Below are 25,204 nucleotides of genomic sequence, written 5' to 3' on the forward strand. Positions count from 1 at the left end.
ATTGCGATCAAAGGACATGTTAAATCAATGCGTGTCCACCATTTAGCATCAGAGCTGTCTAAAACAAAATTGTCAGTTAGTAGGCCTACATATAGGGCTAAAGGTAGTCACGGATGTGAAAGGGTGTGTACCACACTCAACATGGTCCTGGTGAAGCAATTGAAAAGGATTGTCTCAAAAGATTAGAAAGAAAAATTATAGACAAGACTGATAAAGGTAAAGGCTATAGGACCATCTCCAAGCAGCTTGATGTTCCTGAGACTGCAGCTGCACATATGTTTCAGCTATGTGATATCCATTAAACTGTTACCAACCACCCTGAACATGGTTGCAAGAGGAAACGGATTAACATTTATAGCAGACCATATGGAGGAATAATATGAGTGGTAACAAAAGAGCCAAAAACATCAGTGTCAGACTTCTGTAATTGTTTGAGACAAAATTGACTTAATGGGAGAAGATAGAGAATAACAAAAATAAATATTTGAACTTTATTGATCTCACATTGGAGAAATTTACCTCTGCATTCAACTCATCCCCTTGGGGAGCAGTGGGCTGGCTGTCATGATTTAATTAAAGGTCTGACCCAAAATGCAGAAGACCAAACAGAGAGACCAGGGAAAAGTTTAACAGGTTTGTTAGAATACTGACATGAGTCCAATGCTGCTTTGAACACTGCTCAACCAGAACTGAAAGGTGAGGGGAAGACACTGCGGTTAGTTCAGGCTCAGTGGGAAATTAGATTCTTGGGCTTGAAGAGGAGGAATAGGTTGCAGACTCACGTTTCCAACAAAAGGTGTCCTTTATAGAACCCAGTCTGTGTGGAATGTTCCAGTGATTGTCTTGTTTGATTTTGGGCGGACAGGGTTTATTCAGACTGCGGTTGTTCCTTGGTGAATGGAGAAGCTGACTGCCACTCAGATTTCCTGCGGTACTTGAACGGGTTGTAGTGAAGATGAATCCCTTGCTCAGTGTGAAGCTCAAATGATCTCTTGGGGTAAAAGTTGACTCAAACCTCCAGTTTAAATTCTTGGCTCAGTTTGAAGGTCAGTTGATCCTTCCAGGGAGAGAAGGTCAGAAAAATCCAGTTTGCAGGATGACTTCCTGCTGAGAGGCAAAAGACAAAACAATGTTAAAACTCAGGTTGACAAGAACTAAGTTTGACTCAGCAAAACTCAGCTTGGCTAGAGTACCCAGAACTGGCAAAACAGAAACTCAGGCTAGACTCTGCTAAACTAAGCATGGCTAGAGTACCCAGTATTGGCAAACACCTTGGCCCCGAGGTAGTGGCAGTCAGCAGCTTAAGAACACTCCACAAGTAATGAGGCAATGAGCTGCAGGTGTGCAGGGAGACCCAATGAGGACGGGGCACCACCTGGTGGAGAAAAAAAGGAAACACAGAAACAACCCACAAAAACTGGATTCCTGACACTGGCATTGAGTAGCACCCAGGGAGCAGTGTGATATTGTGGGTTTTGCTCAGCAACTAGAATGGAGGCTGTGGGAATCGAACCTGGTACTTGCAACCCTCTCAGAACACAAGCAGTCCCAGGAACAAGCTCTAACCCACTAGGCCAAAACTCCCCTTTATACTTTTTTAAACAAATAATAAAAAATCCACTTGAATTTGCCAGACTACATGTTGGCAAGCCACAAAGCTTCTGGGAGAATGTCCCATGGTCATGTCAGACTAAAATGTTAACTTTTTGCCAAAGCACATCAGCTCTAAGCTCTCAGGTTGGAAAATGAAACATATCAAGAGGAGAACACAAGCCCTATTTTGAAACATGGGGGAGGCTCTGTTATATTCCAGGACTGCTTTGCTTAATCTTGCAGAGGGTGCCTTGAATCTCTTCAGGGTACAATGAATCTCAAGACTATTAAGGGATTCTTGAGAGAAAAGTGCTGCCCTGTGTCAGAAAGCTTGGTCACAGGTAACTGGTCTTACAGCAGGATAATGACACACAAAAACACACAGCTAAAAACACTCAAGAATTGCTAAGAGGAAAATATTGGACTACTCTGAAGCGGCCTACTATGAGCCCTGACATAAATCCCATTGGAAGGAACCTCTGGAAAAGGCTAGCTTCAAACCTCAGACAAATGGAGCAGTTCCCTCATGAGGAGCGGGCCAAAATACCTGATGAGAGGAGCAGACGTTTCATCGATAGCTATAGAATTGTTTGATTGTAGTAGTGGTGCAACAGTATATTTTTTTCTTATTTTACCCGATAAGGCTCTAGAGTACCTTTCTTTTTGGCTAAAACATACATATTGTGAAAAAAATATTTAAATGGATCAAAAATTAAACTTCAGTTTGGCTGGGTATTATTTTTTTGGTCCATGACTAAGTTGTGCATTTTTGCTGTTCACTTTTGTTTTACAACTGAAAATAACATACAATGTAAAAATTGCAATTATTAAACAAAATCTGAAATGTTATTTAATTCACGTGCGTTCAAAAAAACAAACTTAAATATAATTTGTTCTGGCTTAAACCTCCTGAATGTTTTCCATCATTCAAATGGACCAAATGGAAGTGTCATGGCTGCTTTAGATTAAAATTGATTGAATATAAATGAATGAATCATCAAAGATCCTTTAAGTTCTCTTGAAATCAACAGCAGCACATTTTAAACATTGGCATTATTGGATCCATAAACAGGACAATAACCGCAAAGTCCTCCCAAACCTCGAACGTAGACTTTTATCAAAATCATGGATTATGTTTTAAACCACATCAGTTTAAGTAAACAAATCTACATAAATGGATTTTGTTATTTCTGTTAAAATTAGTGGTCAAATATTTGTACAAAGTTATAACTTACTAACTATTTTCTTACTTAATTAAACTTACTAGTGAAATACCACATACTTGCAAGGTACTGTAACATTTAATCAACTTTATTTGTTGATGAGAATTGATATTATTAACACTGTAGAATTCTGAAGAGTTAATTTAAGTATTTAGAAAACCACAAGAAATTCAACTTTGAGCACCAATTTGCTGTTGTAAAAAAACATTTGATATCATTTTTATAACAACTCTATCACAGAAATGAATTGACAACTTCATGATTTGGATGTTTTTTAATCAATGATAATTTGATAAAGCTGTATTACAGATATGCTACTTTGAATAGCAACATAACAGTATTTGTACAATCTTTTTTTTTTTTATCTTTCCTCTAGATTAAACTTTAATCCTTTTTAATCTCTGTAAAATTCTGAGATGCATTCACAGCAGCTAGCAGTGTCTGGCTTGGACATTTCCTAAAAAAAAATATGCATCTGCTCATACTAAGGAAACTAAATCTGTAATCAATGAAAAAAATACTGTGTTGATTTTTTATTTTTTTTGTATTAAGGATACTGGGAAGAAATAGACATTTTTTTACAGCCTTTTTCATGTTGGCTCTCTAAATCCTGAATCCTCTGCAGTTTGGCCTATTTGTGTTAGCGAGCCCATCACACAGCCTGAGGATTTACGCTTTAAGCCTTATCAACAGCTGAAAAAGATTCTGTCCAAAAAATATACTGGCCTGGATGTAGAAAATATATTCCTGCCATGCTTTTTACATTTGCAGGGGCCAGAGATCAACAACAGAGCCAACTAAGGTCGATACTGAGAGCTATGCCTCTGCATGAGTGCCCCTCAAAGACCCTAGGTAGCAATGTTGCAGTTTAGCTTATTCCCAACAAAAACAGGCTCCTTAAACCTTAAACCACATCAAAGCAAAGAGCAATGGTAGTTGCAAATGTTGACAAGAGGGCCACTATGAGAATTTGATAAACTATTTCCATAAAGTAAAGGTGTTCTTTAAAATGAAGCATGTAAAGCAGGGGTCTCAAACTGGTTCCAGAAAGGGCCGTGTGGCTGCAGGTTTTCTTTCCAACCAAGCAATAGCACACCAGACTCCAGTCATCTCATCAAGTCATCATGTTAAGACTGAACTATGAATTGAACAACCTGAGGTTAAAACCTTTTGAGTTTTTGGTTTCTCAACTCTGAGTAGATTCACTCATGGCTGTACATAACAGCCATGAAAAACCATCATCAGTGGAACCCTGATTCAACGAGTCACCACAACAACAGGCACATGGAAGTTTGTCTATTTGACACCGTTGGAACTAGAGATGGTTGGCTCGGCTTACTTTTGCTTGGAGGTGAATGAAGCTTGGGGTAGGTAATCGGTTACATGTACAGTAGCTCAGATCTTCTCATACAAGTCTACTGTATATGCCCAGAACCAAACACAGAGGCATATTTTAGTTACTCCACTAATATGGAACAAACTTCCAGAAGACTGTAAAAGAGCTAGAACCCTAAACTGATTTATATTGAGATTAACAATCTATTCGTTTAGACTGGCTTTCAACTGGCTTTTGATCTAAACATGATTATTTTAAGATTGTAGTCCAGCTTTCTTTCATTTTATGAACAATTATCTTATTGATCTTTTTTTTTTAATAATTTTTTTTACTGTTAAAAATGCAGATTTGTAATAACTCACTGCAATGTACTTCTCCCTCACTGTTTTCCTATTATGCCTTTTCATGTACAACACTGAATTCCTTGCTACTAAAATGTGTTATATAAATAAACTTGCATTGCAGCTTGTAGGTAATGCAGATGCCCTGGCATATATTTCAAGCATTGTCCCACACGTCATTGACAATGACATGAGTATAATTAGAAAAGAGGTTATTATACATAATTCAACTACAAATTTTAAAGAAATCTTTGTATTGCCAGGATTTTCCCTACCCACTGTTTATTTTTGGCGCACAAAAGTAAGCAAAGAAAGGTCAAAACAGAAATAAGACCAGTTTAACATTTAGCAAAAGTCACAGAATCACAACAAAACCAATCTAGATAATTTTTCATGCACAACCAGCAGCCTGAACTCTGACCCTTCATGACTCTGTCATTGGATAATAACATCGGTACTGTGTATGACAACAGAGTTGCTACTAAGCTGTGACAAGTGCAGGGGATCGTGACAAGGATGTTAAATTGGAAAGCTCATTTTGTTGCATGTTGCTGGTGTGCAGGCTCAGAACCTGATCTAACAAGGAAACACACAGGTGTGAGTGTTTGTTTTACACCATGCAACCAGGCAGGAATGCTATATATTAAATAGTGGGCATTCAACAGAGAGAGAAAAAGAGAGTGAGAGTCGCCCTTTGCTTAAAATGCCTAATATCCTTCAGTCCAAGCTTTTATCTGGCAGACCTTAGTGGCCCACCTGAGAGCAAAGCCAGCTTGGGAGCAGACTGTTAAGCTGTTGGCTGTCGCTGTGTCACGTCTGTGTGTTAACAGGAAGCTGATTCTGTGCCACTGCTACTGCTGCCGCTGCTGCTGTATTTGAGGGCTTCTATGAGATGCGTGTTGCAGTTTGATGAGTGTTTCTTGCTGCAGTGTGAGAAAGAGGGAGAGGCAGAAAATCCCTTCACATCAGTGCTCATGTTTGCATCTGCTACTACCAGCATGGTTGCATACAGATGTGCACATAAACATGCACACATGCACATGAATGTATATGACGTCTCCAAAATCCATGCACATTCACTAAAATACTGCACCCTGTGAGGGGAGAGAGTGCTTCAGTGACCTGCAAGTGCTGCAAGGTAAGACTGCTCTGCAATTCAGAAATATGCAACCTGCATGTTAACAAGCCCCAGAGCGCAGCCTTCCCAGGGCACCATGCCTCTTTCCATCAGCCTCTCCACCTCCCTGCTCTCAGTGCTCCTATCCAAACTCTATCCACCCACCACTCAATTCAGAACCTCGATTCAGCCCAATTGACTGCAGAATAAACAGGCATGAGAAAATAGATGAAGGATACTGTAGGTTTGCAGGTAAAATGTTTTTAGGTGTGCGTCTGTGTCTTAAGGTAAGTTTTGAGTCCTGGTCGTTGTAACAATGGAATGTCTAAATAAATTTTTCTATGCAAAGAGGGGCAAAGCCACAACATATGCTGGATTAATATCTACTACAAGAGTTTTTAAATGGAAGGTTGGAAGAGTCCAAGAATGAATGTTTGAGAGCTTGTTAAAGTGGCACAACTGGGGCATGTTATTTAGGGAGAACAGTGCTTTGTAAGAATAGGACAGAGAAAGCAAAAAAGGAAAGGGAGAGGAAAGGCAGAGTTACGATTTAAAAAAGTGAAAGAAAAGATGTCTATTTTGCTTCGAAGGGGATGCTATGGATCCTATGGTGAGCGACATGCCATATGAATAGCAAACCAGCTTTGATACTTATATCCGTTTTTTAGTGGGAGGTTGATGAAATTTGCATTTAGATTGAAATGACTGGGGAATGGTCAGGAGACCACAGAGTGCCACAGAAGAGAGGAGAGAAGCAAGAGGAGAGCTGTGGGATTGTGTGTTTGCTGTACAACTCCCCCCTCTCCCTTCAGCTGAAGAAACAAAACAAAAAGAAACAACATGTAGACAAATATTGTTGTTCCTGAACCTCCATCCTAAAAGAGGCAGGTTAGGACCTGCGCCCCACAAATATCATTCCTTCTTTCTTTTCACTTACAGTAACCGGCTGACGTTTGCATTGTCTAGAGACTTAGGAGCCTCAATCAGGAGGAGGTGAGCAGTGTGCTTAATTTCTGTTTTATTCACATTAAAATGGCCATGCTCAATTTTCTAAGCAATATAATGAGGGTTGTGCCAAAAAAGATGGATCACGCGCAGTATTACTAATGTCAAGCCCTGCTGTACTAATTGTAGAGAAAAGAAACACTAAATTTCTCTTTATGCCATTTTATGTCTGATATTGTTAATATCATTATGACTTTTGACAATTTTCTCACTTGAGGGTATGGGGTTTGGCAATATATAAACAAGAATGCATAAAAACAAAAGAAACCTCATCCAAATTTCTTATACATCTGTTTGAAGTCTTTTGAATAAGTGCATTTGAACTCACCCCAAATAATTTTAACAAGTGCCAAAACCTGCTGCAACTTTCAATATCCACCTCTGTTTAACTTAATCGCAGTATAAAGACATTAAACTACTCAAATTAGTCTCAGTTCACCATTCACTTAATTTAATAGGGTCATACCAGCATCATGTAATGGATGAGCCTTTTTTCTGTAAGGAACCAGGATGCTCGTCAGGGCGTTTGGGAAGATATAAGTATAGACTGAGTCCAATGCAGAGGAAATCTTTGAAAAACAATCATTTTGAAGCTGAGAAAGCTCCAGCCAGCTTGTTGCCCTCATTGTAATACCATAGTAGGTATACTTTTGATGAAGTTTGAATGCTCATGCCAAAGCTGAGGCAAAAATCCAATGTGTTTTAAAGCTTAAGAACAGCTGCGTAAAGACATTCTTGATCTACATCTGAATGAAGAAAGATTCAATGAAACGAAAAATAGCCGTTAATGTCAGTCTGTAGATGTTCACAATCAATGCATACATCAAAACACTTGCAGATGTAATTGGAACCAAATTTGGGGACTGAAGCTCATTCGCATGGAATGCAGAATGATGAGGAGAAGGAGATGATCACCTGATTAAATGTACAATTCTTTTGCTTTATCAGCTTGTAGTAATACTTTTGCAAGGCTGTGAAGGCAACTTATGTCTTTACTTTAAATGTGTTATTTTAAATACATGCATATTAAAGATCTTTTGTCAGTCCTTGAAATGCATCTCAAGTTCTAAGTAATTCTAATGTAGATTAAAATAAATTCTCATAAACTTTTATTTGGGTTTAATCCACATCCTTAAGGAGCCACTTTTTCACCACATTACTTTGGATTTTTTCAGAGTGCAAGAGCTCCACCTTGTGTTATTATTTTATAGATGCATCAAAATTAACCCCAATTCTGGTAACATGGACAAATAGCAGCTGGCTGAACTTCCCATTTGCTTTTAGCCTTGGAAATTACATGGAAGTTATTTGCCTATATATTGCTCTAAAAAAAAGAACAAAGGAGAGATTCTTTAAGCAAACAAAACACTTTATTTAGAAAGTAATTCTAAGTCTCAAGTCAATTGTGCATGAGCAAACCCCATAAAGAAGTGCATTTCCACATTAGTAACTTCATAAAAACAAAATTCTCAAGGTAAATCGAAGAAAAATCACAAAAACCTGCTACATCTATTTGTTTGTGTCTGAAACATTCTTCTTCATCATGACCCATATAAATATTAATAATATATCAAGTTTGTAATCCTAAATCCATCTCAAATTGTTGATGGTGGATTTTTACAATCTCCAGGCTTTACATTATGTTAATTTTTGGCTAGTGGAGGAGACATGCATTAAAATAGAGATGAGATTGAATTAAGTCTTAATAGCATTTTACAAAGCCAGAAACCCCCAGAGGGTTTATAATCTCTTGTGTAAAATAATGTAATCCTCTGTGTCAATATAATAATACTGATAGTATTGAACAGACCCCTGATGACAGGCAGATATTATTGCTTCGCCTCAGAGGGGCTAACATAACATCAACTGGAGAGTGTGTGTGTGTGTGCGCGCTTGTGTGTGTATCCTGTTTGATTCTCAAGCTTGTAATATAAGAACTAAGTACTTTAGAGCAGTTTTCCCTATGGGGGGCTCCTCATTGCTACATTTGATTTTGCACCCCTCATCATCTCTTTAAGCACTCATTTTCTTTCTATCACACACTCACGCCTACACACCCAAATCCGTATTTTAAATACAAAGTGAGGACCCTGTCTCTAATTGACTTCCATTTTTTTTCTACCCTCTCTACAGCCTAACCTTAACATGGACTATAAAACTAACCATAACTGGCACATACCTCACACCTAAACCTTAATCACACCTTGGTGCTAAACTAAGTCAACAAAGTGACGACCAGTAAAAGGTCCTTGTTTTAAATATACCTTACTTTACTTGTAAAATGCTCAAAAAATATCCTCACATAGCAGCAAGTAAAAATACTTGCGTATACACCCAATGAGGTACTTTTTCGACTAGTAAATGGATCCAGCCAACACAGCACTGCCAGAATATGAGATGTTTGAAAAGAAAATGAAAAAAAGAAGAGAATTTTCCATAGAAGAGTCAAAGTGATTTTTTCTTTATTTTTTTTTTAAGTAAGACATATCACCAGTGATAGGGATCATTCAGTTAACCACCCCAGACTTGTAATTCTTGTAAGGCAGAGCTGTTTTTTAAAGGGAAAAGAACAGAAACTAGGACATATTTAATGTCTTGAGGGAAATTTTTAAACTACCCCTTTGCACCTCCATAATGGGGCTCCATTTGTCTGAAGTCAGAGGCTAATGGTCAAATCACCATATGAATACATCCAGTCTGGTGTTCAGTGTGAGCTGTGTTACATTTATATCATCAGTTTGGTGCTAGGATCATTGCACGGGTTAATGGACAAAGAGATTCGTCGACTGGAAGCCAAGTTGGTAACCAGCAGGTGTCAGTGTAGCCTTGACACTGTTCTGCAGCTTGGAGATAAACTAAACCTTGAGTGGAATACAAAGGGGAGCGGCTTGCAGTGGACTGGCCAGCCAGAGCCGCAGTGCATCAAACACAAGGTGGGCAAATTGCTATTAATAAGCAAGAGCTGGCTTGTCTGGGCAGTGTGACATGGCCTAGTGTGGAATTTATGGAGCCTTTGGCCAGCAGGAGTCTCCTCAGTCATTAACTATAACTCATTTCTACCCATCAGAGGGTGTCAGGTAGTGGGGACATAAATTTACTTTTCACTGTGGGGCATGAACTGAGAAAATTTGAACTTTAAAAGTTGTAAACCTCCTTTTTGTGAGAAGATGCATTGCAATGCCAAAGACAAGAGCTGTGGACATAACTGGTTTAAGTCTGATGATTATGTATATTGGGTTTCTGTTTCCTTTCGACAGGTTATGGTTCACCTGCAAACGTTTAACCACTTCTGCTCTTTTCAGAGAATACAGTTTCTTTTTTTAACCTGATTATCAAAAAGTGGTCTAGTTAATTATAGACCTTGGTCCTAATAAGGACCTTATGTGGCATTCATTATGCATGTGCAAGTCTTATGAGGTACCTGAGGGCATCACTAACAATCTATAACTGTTCCATGAAAAATTCTTATTTATGAAAAAAGCAATCAAAGGATAAATGTGGTAAGGTTTTTAAAAAGGATCGTTTTTTGTTTTTTTCTTCGAACACTAACACTTTCTCGCCAATCAACCGTGGCAATTTGAGTTTTTTTTCTTTTAGCATCAAAGCCAACTACGAATGCTGCAGGCCTTTGCAAAAATATTCATACCAGTCGAAACCAAACTCATTTGTCATGTTAAGACATTAAAGGTGGTTTAAACACAAGATACTTTAGTTTATATGGAAGAAAAAATATCAGTTGTTATAAATAATTGTCAAAAATAGGCCTACTAATCTAAGATTGCATTCTAACCTTCTAAACAGTTTTAAGATAAAGAAATTGATATATGTTTCTACAGAATGGAGAGCATCTGACTTGGTGAAGCTATTTGAGAACTTTTAGAGTTCTCATTGTTTTTGTTTCTAATGGAAGATCAATCTTCGCAGCCTCTATAGCATGTCTTCCATTAAAGCCCTGGGGTCGGTTTCAAGAAGCAGGCTTAACAAATTCAAATTCAAATCTGCAACTCTAAATTGATCTAGCCTAAAGTCGGGAACCCTCTCATGCTGATTCAGTCTCCTTTACACAATAAATAAGTGGCTGTTTGCAGCCGTGCTTCGGATATTATCATCCCAATAAATGGTTGTTATTAGTGGCTATCAGGCCCATAAAATGCCTTCAGATTGATCCAGTAGGCTCATTAGGTTGTTATCATCAAGTTAATCCTAATTCTAACCTGAGTAATTCCTTTCCCCCCTTGCAATTAATGAATCTATTTACGTATAATTTCAAAGTAATTTCAGTAGGTCTTCATGTACTGTAAATAAGACTTAATAAAAATAAAACAAGCAAGGTCTCGCATATATTAAACAAACCAAAAACAAGTAATCTCATGTCCTGTCAAATGAGTTGTAGCATCCTCTCACTGTAAATATTTCATTCTCTGTGAAAAAGTGCAGATCATTCTTTAATAAGATCCTCCTAGGGACATGCAGTGTTTGTTTTTAAAACTTAATGTGTGTAACGGACCCAGTGAATATTTCTTTTTTTATGCACAAAACTGTGAAATAAATCTGACTAAATCAGGAAATAAAGAGCGTGATTGGCTGTCAGGTGAGCAAAGACAGAGGACAAGTTGAGTTTACTGAAGAAAACCTGCTACCGACCAGGTTAGCTCCGGGGAGAATGCTACAACGGTGATTGGAACAGAAGTTGAATAAACTCTCTTTGTGAACCGCAAAAGTCAGAGTTTCCCTGTTTACAGGTTTAGACAACTTAGAGTTTTTGGTAAAACTGCTTCATGAAGTGGACCCCTGTATTTTGACCTGTATGATTTCCTGTTAAGACTGTTTCTTTTGATGAAAACACACGGCCACTGCCTTTTTTCCCCAGTTGGGATTATGTATTAAGCAACACATAATGAAAAATTTTAGTTGATCCCATCTAACTGCAACAACATCTTCCATGTTTGCCTTCAATCAAATAAAATAAAGATAATGTGGTTGTAATTTGAACAAACTTATAAAGGCTTTATAGAGGTTTAAATTAAAGCTATAGTGTAGGATTTTTGCAATTTTTTGAAAAGAACCGCCCACTCCAATTAAAAAAATAAAGCACATGCAAAAGCCTGTACTCACCCCGAGAGGGAACGCCTATTAAACGTGTGTGAGCCCATTTCTTCTCGTGCACGCTCTGTTTAAAGGTGTCTGTTTGCATCTTTCAAGCTTACTTTCAAAAGAAGATTTGCAATTTCCATTATGTCAGACTCACTACCTTTAAGTGAAAATGGGGACGAGCACATATGACTACCTTACATAAACATATCATCAGAATGATTATGAGGACCACTTATTTTGATGATCCGGAAAAAGAACATCCTCCACTATACCTTTAATTTTTTTTAGCAGAATAAACCTATAACTATATTTTTAAAGAAAAACTAAAATATGCACAGATAAGTTGTATTACTTCAGTCTGTTGAGGAAAAAATCAACATCTTAAGCACAGAGGCTGGTTCAGTTTGTAAACACTCTACTAAAAAGCACCAACCAGTGAGCTGTCCAATTGTGCCAAAGCTCATTTAGATGCTTGAATTTTGATATATTATTATGGGACTCATAAAGTCTGCACAAAAATTTTAAATATTCCTTGGTTGCAAGTTTTCATAAGAAATTAAATTTGTTTTCCTATTTTGAATTCTCCATGCCTAGTTGGGCTAACAGTGTCACTTCATATTAAACAGGACTACTTGTATTTACTGCAGCTAACATTTTTAAGATGTTCTCTTGCTGATCTAGTTTCTTTCACAGAACATGTCTTAGGGTAACTGGTCGCTCTATATTTTCCAATGTATTTGCTCACATAGTTTTTTTCCTCCATTGGTTTAGGTTGTTAAATGTATGCTTCAGGTCATTGTATCACTTGCAAGTTTTTATGGCAAGTAATTATTTTTAGGATAAAAATGTTTGTTTTAGAAAGCCATTGTTATGTCCTTTCTCTGGAGTTTAACTCTAACAATAGCATATTATAATAATTTTGAAGGATCTCCTCAGTGCCCCATCCCTAAACTATTGAACCAATTCTCATGTGTTAATATAACTAGAACCAATATATATCATTAAGGTGTACCCCGGCTCTCACCCATAGACAGCTGGAGGTATGCACCTGCACCCCTCGCGACCCCAGCAGGGATAAGCAGGGTGGAAAATGGACGTATTGATGGATGGTCAAATAAGGCAGCAGAGGTAAATATATTTCTCTCTTTGAAGCAGTAACTTAACTAACTTGGTTGATCATGTTTCTGAATTTATGCTTTTCACTCCACCAAAATGTGAAATCTGGCAAAAAAAAAAAAAGGTTCACTGTAAACATGCAAAGATTTTTGTGGATCATCCGTGCATTCACCATGGAAACAATTTCACAAGACTGTCTCACGATGGGTGATTTGCTTGTTATATTTTGGTCCAGATCTGTTATGAACTGTCTTAAATTTCATGCTAACTGTTCATAAGGAAGGTAGCAAATAGTGAAAATACAGGAGAAAGTTGAAAATTTCTTTGTGTAGATATTTAATAGGGAAAGAAAAAGAAATAGACAAAAACAAACAAATACTGCATGGAGGTGGAGAGACAGATAGAGGATGGGAAGAGGAGAGCAATTAGTGCGAGATAAAAAGCATGGCAGGGAGGGTGAGACAACCTCCTATTACATCAATTAATCCAATTTAGGGAATAAAAACACACATAGTTACACACATAGATACAAAAGAGCTTAGCACAACAGCAAAGGCAGATCCATTTCTCCGACATCAGCAAGTGTTTTAGGGTCATGAGTAGGCAGCTAGATTAGACCTCCTGCAAGACTAAATGGAAAACAGCATGCTGGCATTTCAGCCGGGTGCCCTGTTGGCTGGTACATTACTCCTAATTCAACATGACATGTTGATGTGTTTTTGTGGTGGTAATAATGTTAACAGTAGTATTTAAATGACTTCATGCAAAGAATTTAGAGGGAATATTTTTGCAGCTGTCTGTTCATTATAACCCGAGAGTAGCATATTAATGCAATTTTAGTCAATTCAAATGCTTCTTTGTTTGATTGCATGTTTGAAACTACTTTGGTTTTATGTTTACTTATGTGGTGTGGTTAAATAGTTGTGTTGTTTTCGTTGTGAATTAACCGAACTTGAAACCTTAGTCAGTGATGACTTTTGCGACCTTTAGCTTAACAGGCACGGTCAGGGTTGTTTACTGGTACATGCTCGATGGCGCTGATAAAAAGCTGGCTCCCATTTTGGTAGTTTGATCTTTGATGAATATGAAAACAGTTGTGACATTCTGCCTGTGCAAAGTCATTCAATGACCCAATTAATGTGTCGCTTTGGCCACAAGAAGGTGGAGTAAAGGACGTATGATGCATGCTGCTAATTAACTCAAAAGTGCTTGCATGTCTGTGGTCTAGCTCAAGGACTTGCTTGTTTAAAAGTTCATGTCAAATCTAGAAGATTCATGAGCCGAGATCCATGACTAACATTCCCAACGGAACAAATGCATCACTCAAGCATAGATGCGCAGATAAAATGTGATTATTTTTCACTCATGCTTAGATTTCACTTCCTTGGACCCCAGAAAAAGAAGTAATTTATTTTGCATGTCAGGTTGCAGCTTCATTAGTGTTATCGCCCAAAATTGTTTTGAGAAACGCTCCACTTTCTGTCTCATCTAATCAAAATACCATTTTCTCCTCTAAACATGTCCTGAGATAACCTAGAAGTAATCAGCTTCATTTGAGATTAGATTGCTCTGGCATTTTTACCAGTGGCAGAAATGGATTAGACCTGCATGCAATAGCAAAGTGAAACGATTGCTGCCTTCTTTGTGATCGGCAAGTCTACCTCTGGCTCATTCGACAGCTGTATTTTCAAAAACAAACCAGCATGAAGGGAGGATGCTGTGAAATCCCACCCTCCAAGCTGTTTGCAGCTTCACGCCTGAACCAGTCTAACTGATGGGAGTGTGTCTTCAGCAGCAGTATGTTTTGTTGATGCTGTGATCATGTTCCTGTTTTGGCACCTCATTATCAAGCTGCCCTTCAAAATTATTTTCTTTGTCTTTCCATAAAATGAAGAGGTACTTTATTTACTGTATTAAACACCAATTTACTGTTGATACTAACCAACCAATACTTTTGATATGGAAGCAGTTTAGGTCATTTATTTAATTCTCTCACTCCCGGCTTTAATTCAGTTTTGCGCCTTTGTTGGTTAATGTGAATATTGCAGGCCTAGTGGTGAAGGCAGAGCCTGGAATCCTGAGTTCGAGCCCCACTCCCACAGACTGCCACTCTGGGTCTCTGAGTAAGAGCCTTAACCCCACAGTGTTCCCCACGATGGCAGCCCACTGCTCCCCAAGGGGGTGCGTTAAATGCAGAGGTAAATTTCTCCAATGTGAGATCAATAAAGTTCAATTATTATTATTTTTTCTTCTTTTTTTCTCAAAAGTAAAATGATCAAAAAACTTAAGTAATCTTTGATTTAACCATAACTTGAGTCATTTTTATCAGGTTAAAAATATACATGCATGCATTATTACATCATGTTTCTTTTTTTCTTGTGCTACACTTGAAATACTCCTGGATAGTTTCTGCTAGGCTGACCTCAAAACAATATCACTATAAATTGGGCAGTTTTACCTCGATAACGAAAAATGCACGTTAAATGCTCAGCTCCTCCATCAGAAATAAAGGCATGTGCAGGAAATATAACTGATCTATTTACAATTTATTTATTGAATAAATCACATTACATAATACTTTCGATTAAATATTAAAGTGTTGTACCCAATAAAGTTTAGACATTTAACTATGTCTAATTGAACAGGAGAAAAATGTTACCTTTCTATCAAACATTGCTCCATTACAAAGGTAATAAAGCATTTTGCACATCTTTGAACTCAACAGCCTGGTTGTGCTGTGGGTGGTGGAGGATGGATGTGTTACTTTGGGTAGTCTTGACCTTTTTCAGACAAACTTTGCATTTCGTGTTCTTTGCTCAACATCTATGGCATAATTTTTGGTGCCAAAAAACTGAGCGTACAGTAAGAACAATGTGCATCATTTAAACTCGCAGACCCTCACTCAAAGCCAGGCTGCCACATGCTCAAGTCTGACAACGCACACTCAACTTCTTTTCTGCACGCTCCACTTCCTTTCTGACCTCGCTTGGCTCCTGATGTAATTTTGTTTACAGCTGTTAGAGGCTTCTTCACTGGGCTCATCCACCATTGTCTTTGCTTACACTTCTGAGTTGATCAATGGAGTCAAATGATTAGACACATGCAGCAATATCTTAAAGGCGAAGGAACCAGCCACCCTCAAACACAGGAAAAACGGTAGAATTTAATTAATTTATTTACGACTTTGGAAATTTGTCGGTGGCTATCATAGTGGATGACGGTAATGGTAAAAATCCGGTTTATCGCCCAGCCCTAGTCTCCGCTTGTTTTTGTGTGCCTGCTGTGTTTTCTCAGTTCCCTACTTTGTTGCGGTCATTAATAGTGAACCCAGTTCTGCTGGAGGTTTATTCTTGTTAAAAATGTGTCTTTTTTTTTTTTTTTACTGTTACCACATGCATATTCATTATAAGAGATTGCTTCAAAGCCAATAACTTTCTGCAACCGACTGTCCACAATAATCCTTCAGTAGGAGGAGTGACTTAAAGCTATTAGTGTAGCTTCCTTAAACTAAAAACTTTACTAACTGGGAAAAAATTTGGACCTGACTGAATATTCAACTGAGATCAAATATAATTTGACTAAAACTATTAACAAAGTCTGCCAACATTAGCTGTATCTTCCATGTTTTAGATGTTTCCATTGTCCAGCAATCAAATCGAGGGGTTCTAGCAGGACTTGGTAAAAGGAGTTAAAGTGGTTGTTTGAACAATTGTTCCTTTGTTTAAGAGAAATTAGAAGAAAAAAATTGGGCAGACCCTCTTGGATCAACAACAGATGGAGCAGTCAAAGTAAAATTCAGCTAGTTAGGTAAGTGAAGTTTGGGGTTTTCCATCCTCTTTTCTCTGGATGTCCTTCATCTTTACAAAAAATGGAGGAAAAAAATCCTTTCCTGAAGGTTGAGACTTAAAAAGTAGATAAACTTCTATGAAATTTAAGTGATTTCTAAAAAAACTGACAGCTTTATTTGTATCTTTCTTTTTAGTGTCCATGAAGCATGTCTCACTGCCCCCCCGAACCTTCCTTCAGCTTTGATGCTGTGCCTTTTACCTGTCTAAGCTGTGCTCTGACCATAAAAAATCTGCACAATGCCATTTCCATCTGATGCCTTTCTGTTGTCTACAGTCTTGTCAAGAATAAGTCTGAAAGAACTGCTGAAGGACGCAGTAAGAAATGTCAAAAAAGATCATATACCACTCAAAGGAAGCACACTTTTTTTTATTTAATATAAAATAACCCCAAGAATATCCAACCAAACATATTCAGACTTTAAATTATTTTCATTAAATGTAATTTTGATAGTTGCACTGTATGCAGTTCTACAATTATAATTTAATAAGCGTAAAAATCGAATTTACATCTTTTGTACTAAGGTGAAATCTTAGAAAAATATTCCACATACAATAAGCATGTAGGTCATTTAAAAAGCTTTAACTTAAATTTCTTTGCACCATAAATCATAAGGCTTTCAGCGTACTGTGACCAACACTTTCATCTTCTGACATTTGTCAGTGTTGTGACATATCGAACTTTTATGAAATGTCAGTGTCTTTTTTTTTTTTTTTTTACAGGTACAAGCTTCCACCAAACAGCTGCTGATAGGAAGTCACTTTTATTCATTCTCACTCAGGCTGTATTGTGCTTTTGGTTTGACTTTGCCTGGGTTAGCAAGGACAAATAAATTATGGTGCAATCCTATAATAACTGTAACCAAAATATTACATAACCAAAACAAGTAAAGAACCAAAAATAACTAACTAGAAAATCCTGAGGAATTGTGGACCAGTGCCAAAAGTTTTAAGAATGATTAAGGTTCAGCCCGCATCAGCTAAGAGGGTGAAATGTTGAAGAGCTCAATAAAACTGCTAATTTGTCTCCCTGTGTCTACTTGTGTCGAAAAGTGTTTAAAAGAAGATCCAGTGAACATAATGCAAAGTTCAAATATTACATTATGTACATAACATATTAACATAAGAGGCCAATGACAGAAGCTTAAAGACAGTTTGGCTTAAAAGATTCTGATAGATAAACAAGTGAATGTATCCAAGTTACAATTTTGTAACAGTGGTTATTTACCTACAGGACGAATCCAAGTGACTAACATTTTCCTATGCTGAGGCATGCCTGATGGTTTTCCTGTGAGACACAAATTCTTGGAAGCCATGCTGACTAAAAAAGAAGAATTCTCCTTTTTTTCTTTGTAAATTCCATGTTTGAAGTATGAAATGTAGGACAGTGAGTTTGCCCAAATGATTCTGTTTGTAATGCTATATTTATTAATAAGGAGATTCTGGGCTATAGTTTGTGGAGAATGAAGTCGCCAAGGTAACTCAAATTACTACAGTAATACAAGTATGGCACACATCTTGAGTCTAATCTGGATTTTTTAAATTTATTTCCAAGTCCTAAAGGGGAACGCCTTTTTCTTTTTAACATTGGCCCCTTGATTTTTTACGGTATTACATCATGTTCAACCATCCGCACACTCAAACACTCCGCTTTAAAAAAAAAATAAATATGAAAAATATAGCCACGGATGTCTGTAGGACAGGGATTCGCCTACATGTTATGAATGCTGGCGTACCATAAAGAATATGTTATGAACAGTTTAGTTTGTGCCTTCAAGTCGTTGCCCATAGGAAGACGTTACTTGCATATAACCTAACGGAATATCCTCAGAACAGCTCCAAATGACACAAAACTCATTTGGGTGAGTAGAACATGATGTAATAACGTAAAATCAAGGGCCTAATGTAAAAAACACCAAAAAACGGCGTTCCCATGTAAGCGTCACGATATTTCTTTTTTGAGGTTAATATTAATAAAGTTAATTTGGTAAAGATATTCTTTTATTTTGTAGGGACATGTCTGATTTCAAAAGTCATGCATGGTTATTTTCTTAGGCTAGAGACAGGCCTAGCAAGTATAATGACCCATTCCCGCTATGTATCCCTATTATCAACCCAATAGATGTGTTATACTATGTGAAACTTATTTTAGTGTATTTTGAATTTTCAGAAGGGTATGATGTGAAAAAATTCTACAACTGGTTATTGTGAGGGGTTCCAACAATGATGTCCATGTATGTATATAATGCAAAATTTAAACTGAGATTTATTCTTCACTTTTGAACTGAAGTATCTGTGGCAAACCTTTGTAACCTTAAAGCAAAGCCTTTCGCTGCATGAATTAAAATAAATTTAACAGTGATTTCATCAAATACCAAAAGTTGGTTTTAGGAGGATATGCATAATGTAAACACAGTCTTCATGTGCGCCCAAAAGCAAACCTGTGCAAGGTCAAACCAGATATTTAAACTGAATTTGCCACAAATACAAATCTTTTACCTTATATGCTTAGTCCCTCCAGCAAGTTACTGCGAAAGAAAACAAATGACTAAAGGTGATGGTTTGAGAGTAAATAGGACAAAAACAAAAGGATTGAGCAATACCCCCACAAGTGCAGACATATCCTAAATTTGTCTATCCATTTTAATTCCATGCTCCTTTTACATATTGCTAAGCAACAGATATACTTCAACCCTCAGATAAAAAGCAGTCACTGAGTCCACATGAAGGAGGGACAGCTCACCATTTTTTCCTGGTTTATGGAAGAAAGAACTCACAGCCACATTACAGTTGGCTGCTAACTTTTACAATTTTCCTCCACAATTTACTTACATAACAACATAATTTTTTTCCAAAATGCATTACCTTGAAGTCACCTTATCCAAAACCGTGTTGTCTTTCTGTATACATAGAAGCAGTTTACATTTTCTGGAAACCATCATTATACATCCAGGACTTTAATATCAGCTTGGTTAACTGTGTTTTTACTGTTAAATACTTTGCAATAACCAATAGTTTATAGTGAGTAAAAGAAAACAGAAACATAATAAGGTTTTTAAAAAGCCACCCTAAATAGATATGTCTTTGACTTGAAGAAGGCCAAGTCAGAAATAAGTCTCAGTTCAGCTGGGAGTTTTTACAGTTAACAATTTACAAGCTGCCACTGAAAATGTTGGATCACCACACTGGTTATATTTAAAACTGGAGTCTTCCAACAGGGGCTGATTATACTCTCTTAGACTTAGCCATACACAAAAACAGTTAAAAGATCGCACCAATACAATACAGCCAAGTAGTTAAGAGCTCTGAAAATAAGCATTAAAAGTTCAACCATAGACCGAATGGGGAGCCATTGAAGGGATTAAAGTATTGACATGATATGGTAATTTATTTTTAGTATCCTTGTACGAGATGCAGAGCATAATTCTGCATACTTCATTGTAACTCATTAAAGATTGGTTTACACTGAAATAGAGGGCATTGCATAGGTCCATGAAGTTATGAACCATGGACAACTTTTTGTAGAGAAAAGGGTGAAAAAAAGGCTGGAAGAAACACTTGCCTGAGGCAAGGATACATAAAATAGTTCATGTTTGCCACCAAGCACTGAACTAAATACAAAATTATGTTTTACCATGCTATTCTCCCCAGGTGTGTCAGCTATCACAAGTGAACTGCTTTTCTAAAGATCACTGTTGCTATTTACCAAGTGATGCAGCAACGCCTCCAAGCTGTTGACATGGAATGTCAAATGTGTGAACACTGGCTTGAATACCAGCCGTGATTTCTAAAAAAAACATCTTAAAATGATTGTTTCAGAGAAGGAGGGGGCAATGCCACGGGAGAGCAAATTACAGCATGGCCAAAGAGCTGGAACAAGAACAATCTTGTTGATGTCAACGCTGTGTGCTTTTTGAGACAAAGACACTCATTCCAGTCTCCATTGACTTATGTCATAATAAACACAATCTGAGCTTGAAGAGGAAATGGGCCACTGAATGATTTTACATCATAACAATCCCTGACTGCCATCCGGGTAGATCAGTTTACCAAATGTCTTGCTTGAGACAGGAGGGAGGTAGGGCTCTCCAATCACTCACTCCCAACAATCTAATGTGGAACTGGACTGGAATTGATATAAATATTGCTTCAAGGTCAACTGCAAACTGTTTCCTTTTAAATGTGCAGCATAACTATTCTGCTCTGCGAAGCCTCTCTAAGCGCGTGACAGCATCGGCCCTTTATTCCATATGTTTTGGCACACAGTGAGTAAGAAATTAATTCCTGATGAGTTTAAGTTGCACTCTGGCATTTCTCACAAAACTAATGGGCCATGAGTGAATTATTGATGAGTGTTGATCAAGGAGAAAGCAGAAAATAGGCTACCTATGGGCTCACTCTAAAGCACAGTGACATGCCTGAATATTTCATCAAAAAGGGTAAATAGGCATTTCATAAGATGATAATATTTCGATGCCTTCCATCTAATTGCTAATTTGACAAGTAAAATGAACCTCCGCTTTGCTATTGACTAGTTTTTCTCCAATTCACAAGACCTCATTTGACTGCAGAGCCTTGCTCAGCAGCAGTCTTATCTTTTTTTCTTCAAGTCCTGCACCTCTCACTCTCTCTTTGTTGCCGCTGGCCATGGGCAGTGGCAGCAAAAGAGTGATATGAGTGACCTTGGCCTAGTTCCATGGGCTCAAGAGGAAAGCCATGTCTCACAGCCATTCGTTCCTCCTCACCAATCCCGATTAGCAGTCGAGGAGCAGGCAAAGGAAATTCTGGAGTGTCGCAGTGCAGAGGGCCATTGAGGAGGTGGAGCCGGAGATTCTGGCCCATTTTTAGTGGAAGGAAGGGAAAAAGTGGGCTAGGGACACTAAAAGAACAACCTTATGTAGTGAGGTTTGGTTTCTATAGAAAATTATTTAGGATAATAGTGGGACAGTGAGTTAAAGAGGAGGAGTCAACAGTGTGTTGATTGGAGAAGAAGATGGAGCGACTTAAACGCTAGGTTAGGTTTACAATTTATTCTGTATCTCACCATAAAATATGATGAACATTTCGTAAGGTCATTTAGAGTAACTAGGTTTTAAAGTGGCAGTGATTCAGCAATGCAGGCATGGTCCTTGTTTTTGCATTTGTTTTGCTTCTACATGAAGTGCATGGATTCTTAGTTTTGTGGAGGATAACCTCAAACAGGTTTTGGACACCTTACACTCTGCTGATGCCTGTTATGAGCAATCAGTGATTATTTATATACTGGTGGTGTGTGGCGATATGAAGGGGTTCTGCGATGGTGTGTGGTCCTAGCTTAGGTGCTTATAGTTGATGGTGAAAGGGTTAAGTTTTACAGTGTTTCTCAATAATTAGAATGATCCTTTTTGCTCTTCTATTTGAATATGACCACCATTTGCAGAATTTGATCTTTTAGAGATCTGTACAGTCTTTTCCTGATTATTCTAATTTATTAGTGTAAAAGAATGCTATGTTCAGAATGGGCTTTTTGGTGTACTGTTTAACCTTGGGGTGTAAAGCTGTTTTCTGCTCATTGTGCGTGGGATCCATGCCACATGTTGCTGGGACAATGCTGTAGGGCAGCGGTCCCCAACCTTTTTTGCACCACAGACCGGTTATATGTCAGACAATATTTTCACGGACGGGCCTTTAAAGTGTGGGGGGTAAATATGATCAAATAAAATAATCCGACTGGCATAAAATCAAATAAAAACAGCATCAAAATAAAACTGACCATTATGTTGAAATAGTGGGAGCCCTGAGCTTTTTTCTCCAAAACAAGCCGGTCCCATCTAGGCGTAACCGGATACAAAAGACACAAAGTGTGCTTCTGATGTACAGTCTGCTCCGTAGCTTTGTTCTGTTTGCTCTAACCGCAGGAAATAGGATGTAGGTTGGGGTTATAGACAGGACGCGTCTTGACCTGAATTAACCTGTGTCAAGAGGCACAGATGCGCCGACTGATGTAATTGGGAGAGAATATCCCAATTTTTTATATTTTTCAAAATAAAACATCACTCAGACTCCGATCGTTGATAAATTATATATATATTTTTTTCTGTCCGGCCCGGTACCAAATGACCGACGGACCGGTACCAGTCCGCGGCCCGGTGGTTGGGGACCGCTGCTGTAGGGGACTGATCCTGTTCCTGGTAATGTCTCTCCATCTCACTATTAAACGTCATTGCTGGCACTTTAATTTCAAGCAGCTTCTGTTTTTATTAAAATACATAACAAATATATGGATCAAAGTGTGATCACATCTTGACATCTATTCATTTACTGTAGGTAGGACATTTAGAATAAAAACGTGCTAAACAATGTATAAAGCACAATTAGCTTCTTATAATTCACAATTTTTTTACATCTTCTATTTATTTTCTATTTATTTATTCTTATTCTGCCTTTGAATTAATCATTTATTTTAACTGATTAACCCCCTACATATCTTTATTACTCTTGTGAATGATCCACATCCTCTCTTAAAAAGAGTTTTGTTTGTTAAACTTAAGTCTAACTGCAGGAAAGTCTCAATTTGCCTTTTTGCAGACAACATCCAACCTGACATTCAGGCCTACCATAGTGTTTGCTATGGTTGTACTGCTATTACAGTAGTTTTGATGGTTGAAAACTTAATCTATCAGAAGACGTGGCTCTATATTTTTATTAATGACTTACAAATGACATGCCGTTCTTTCCAATGAGACTCCAGTCCAAAAAACGAAGGCAGCTTTTTAATGATCTTTAATGGTATTGAATCTATATTTGTCACTTTAGAATAATGGAATGCACACATGAAGACAAAATGTATCTGCTTTAACCCTGTTACTTTAAAACAACTGCATGTTTCATAAAGCCTTCAGGCTAATAAGCTTCAGCCTCTTTATCCTTCTCTAAGTGACCTCAAACTGAAGTGCACAGTTACCTGATGTACCCACAAAAATATTATGGCAAAAGGCCTGATGCTGAAACCTTGTCTACCAAAGCAAGTAATTACATAGTTCATAATGCTCCCAGATTACAATACTTGGAGCATATTTACCCCTACAGACACTTGCAAGCTAGTCTAATTGATCTTTGACCTTATACCTTTGCCCATTATACATTTCTTTTACATAAAGCCCACACAACTGACCTGAAAGATGATTCTAGTTTAGTCTATATTGCCAAAATCTTTTACCCATAGCACTGATGTGGAGTCCCTATCCCCTGGGCAGTGAAGCATGAATAGAATGAAAGAAAGAGCTTCAAATAAATGTAATTGCATTTCTAAATCAAAGAGTTATATGAAAAACTGTTACTGTAGATTTCAAGCTTTTAACAGCCTTAAAAGATTAAATATTCCTTGGTACTTGGAAGCATGTATTTGCAAAAAAGTGGATACATTTATGTTTTAAACCTAGAGTCAATATGGGTGCAAGAGCAAAAGAAAAACAAACAAACAAACTCAGGAATAACAAAAAGAAACTACCCTACAGGATATATTTCGATATATTCTATTAATTTGCTCACCTATTGGGTGCTAACTGCAACCACTTTCAGGTGGCAGGCAAAAGTCACTGCCATGATAAATGCTGATTTGATTACTAAGGATCAATAATGCTCATTACAAATTGGAACAAATTGGAAATTGCACACCCTCCTCCCCAGATTAAAATAAGAACGTAAAATGAAATAGATAAATAGCAGAACCAGGCCACAGCAGGGTTAAAATTTAGATTCAGAAGCACAGATATATCAGTTGGTGGTGTAAATGTGCTGATAAGAAAAATAAATATGCAAAAACAATTACATGCTAGGATTATCAGCTTGGGATCTTCTGTAAGGATAAGCGTTTTGACATCTAAGCTCTGATTTCTCTTACATGACCCTAAAAGAGGAAGAAATAACCTGCTGTTTTTTCCCCCCCAGTGTTTCAATGTAAGAAGACCCTCTGCCAAAGGGGACAAGAGGCTACATAGTATATATGTTGTTGCGTTTATTAGAATAAAGTGAAATTAATACTGATCTGAAAAAGAAACTGTGTCAATGTTAAAATGTTCAGAGTTGGAAAAACATTCAGCCCATCATTTTAGCTACACTTGGCAATTAAATGTATTTGCAATATAATCGCAATTTAACAAACACAATTTTCAAATAAACAAGACACTCAGTATGGGTCACAAAACATTGTGACTTTCTCACTCCAACCCTTTAGGTGAAACACTTGGAGGGGGTTTGGCATCACACAGAAGGTAAGAGAGATTTGCAGATAGCACACAGATCTATGCATGCTAAATAAAATTGCAATCGGGTATTGGTTAAAAAGAAATCGCACTTTCGATATTTGGCTAAATCTTTCAGCCCGACATTTTAGAACACACAAAATACAACTTAGAAAAAACACATAAGAATCGTCCTTAACACCTTGACAGATGTTGCTTTACCTAAAATGTATCAGATCAACTTTAGTTTTTATTTCAGTTTAAAAAGCCATGTTCTTATATTATATATATATATATATATATATATATATA

Source organism: Cyprinodon variegatus, unplaced genomic scaffold, assembly GCF_000732505.1.
Source record: "Cyprinodon variegatus isolate N-32 unplaced genomic scaffold, C_variegatus-1.0 Scaffold37, whole genome shotgun sequence".
Classification (NCBI taxonomy): domain Eukaryota; kingdom Metazoa; phylum Chordata; class Actinopteri; order Cyprinodontiformes; family Cyprinodontidae; genus Cyprinodon; species Cyprinodon variegatus.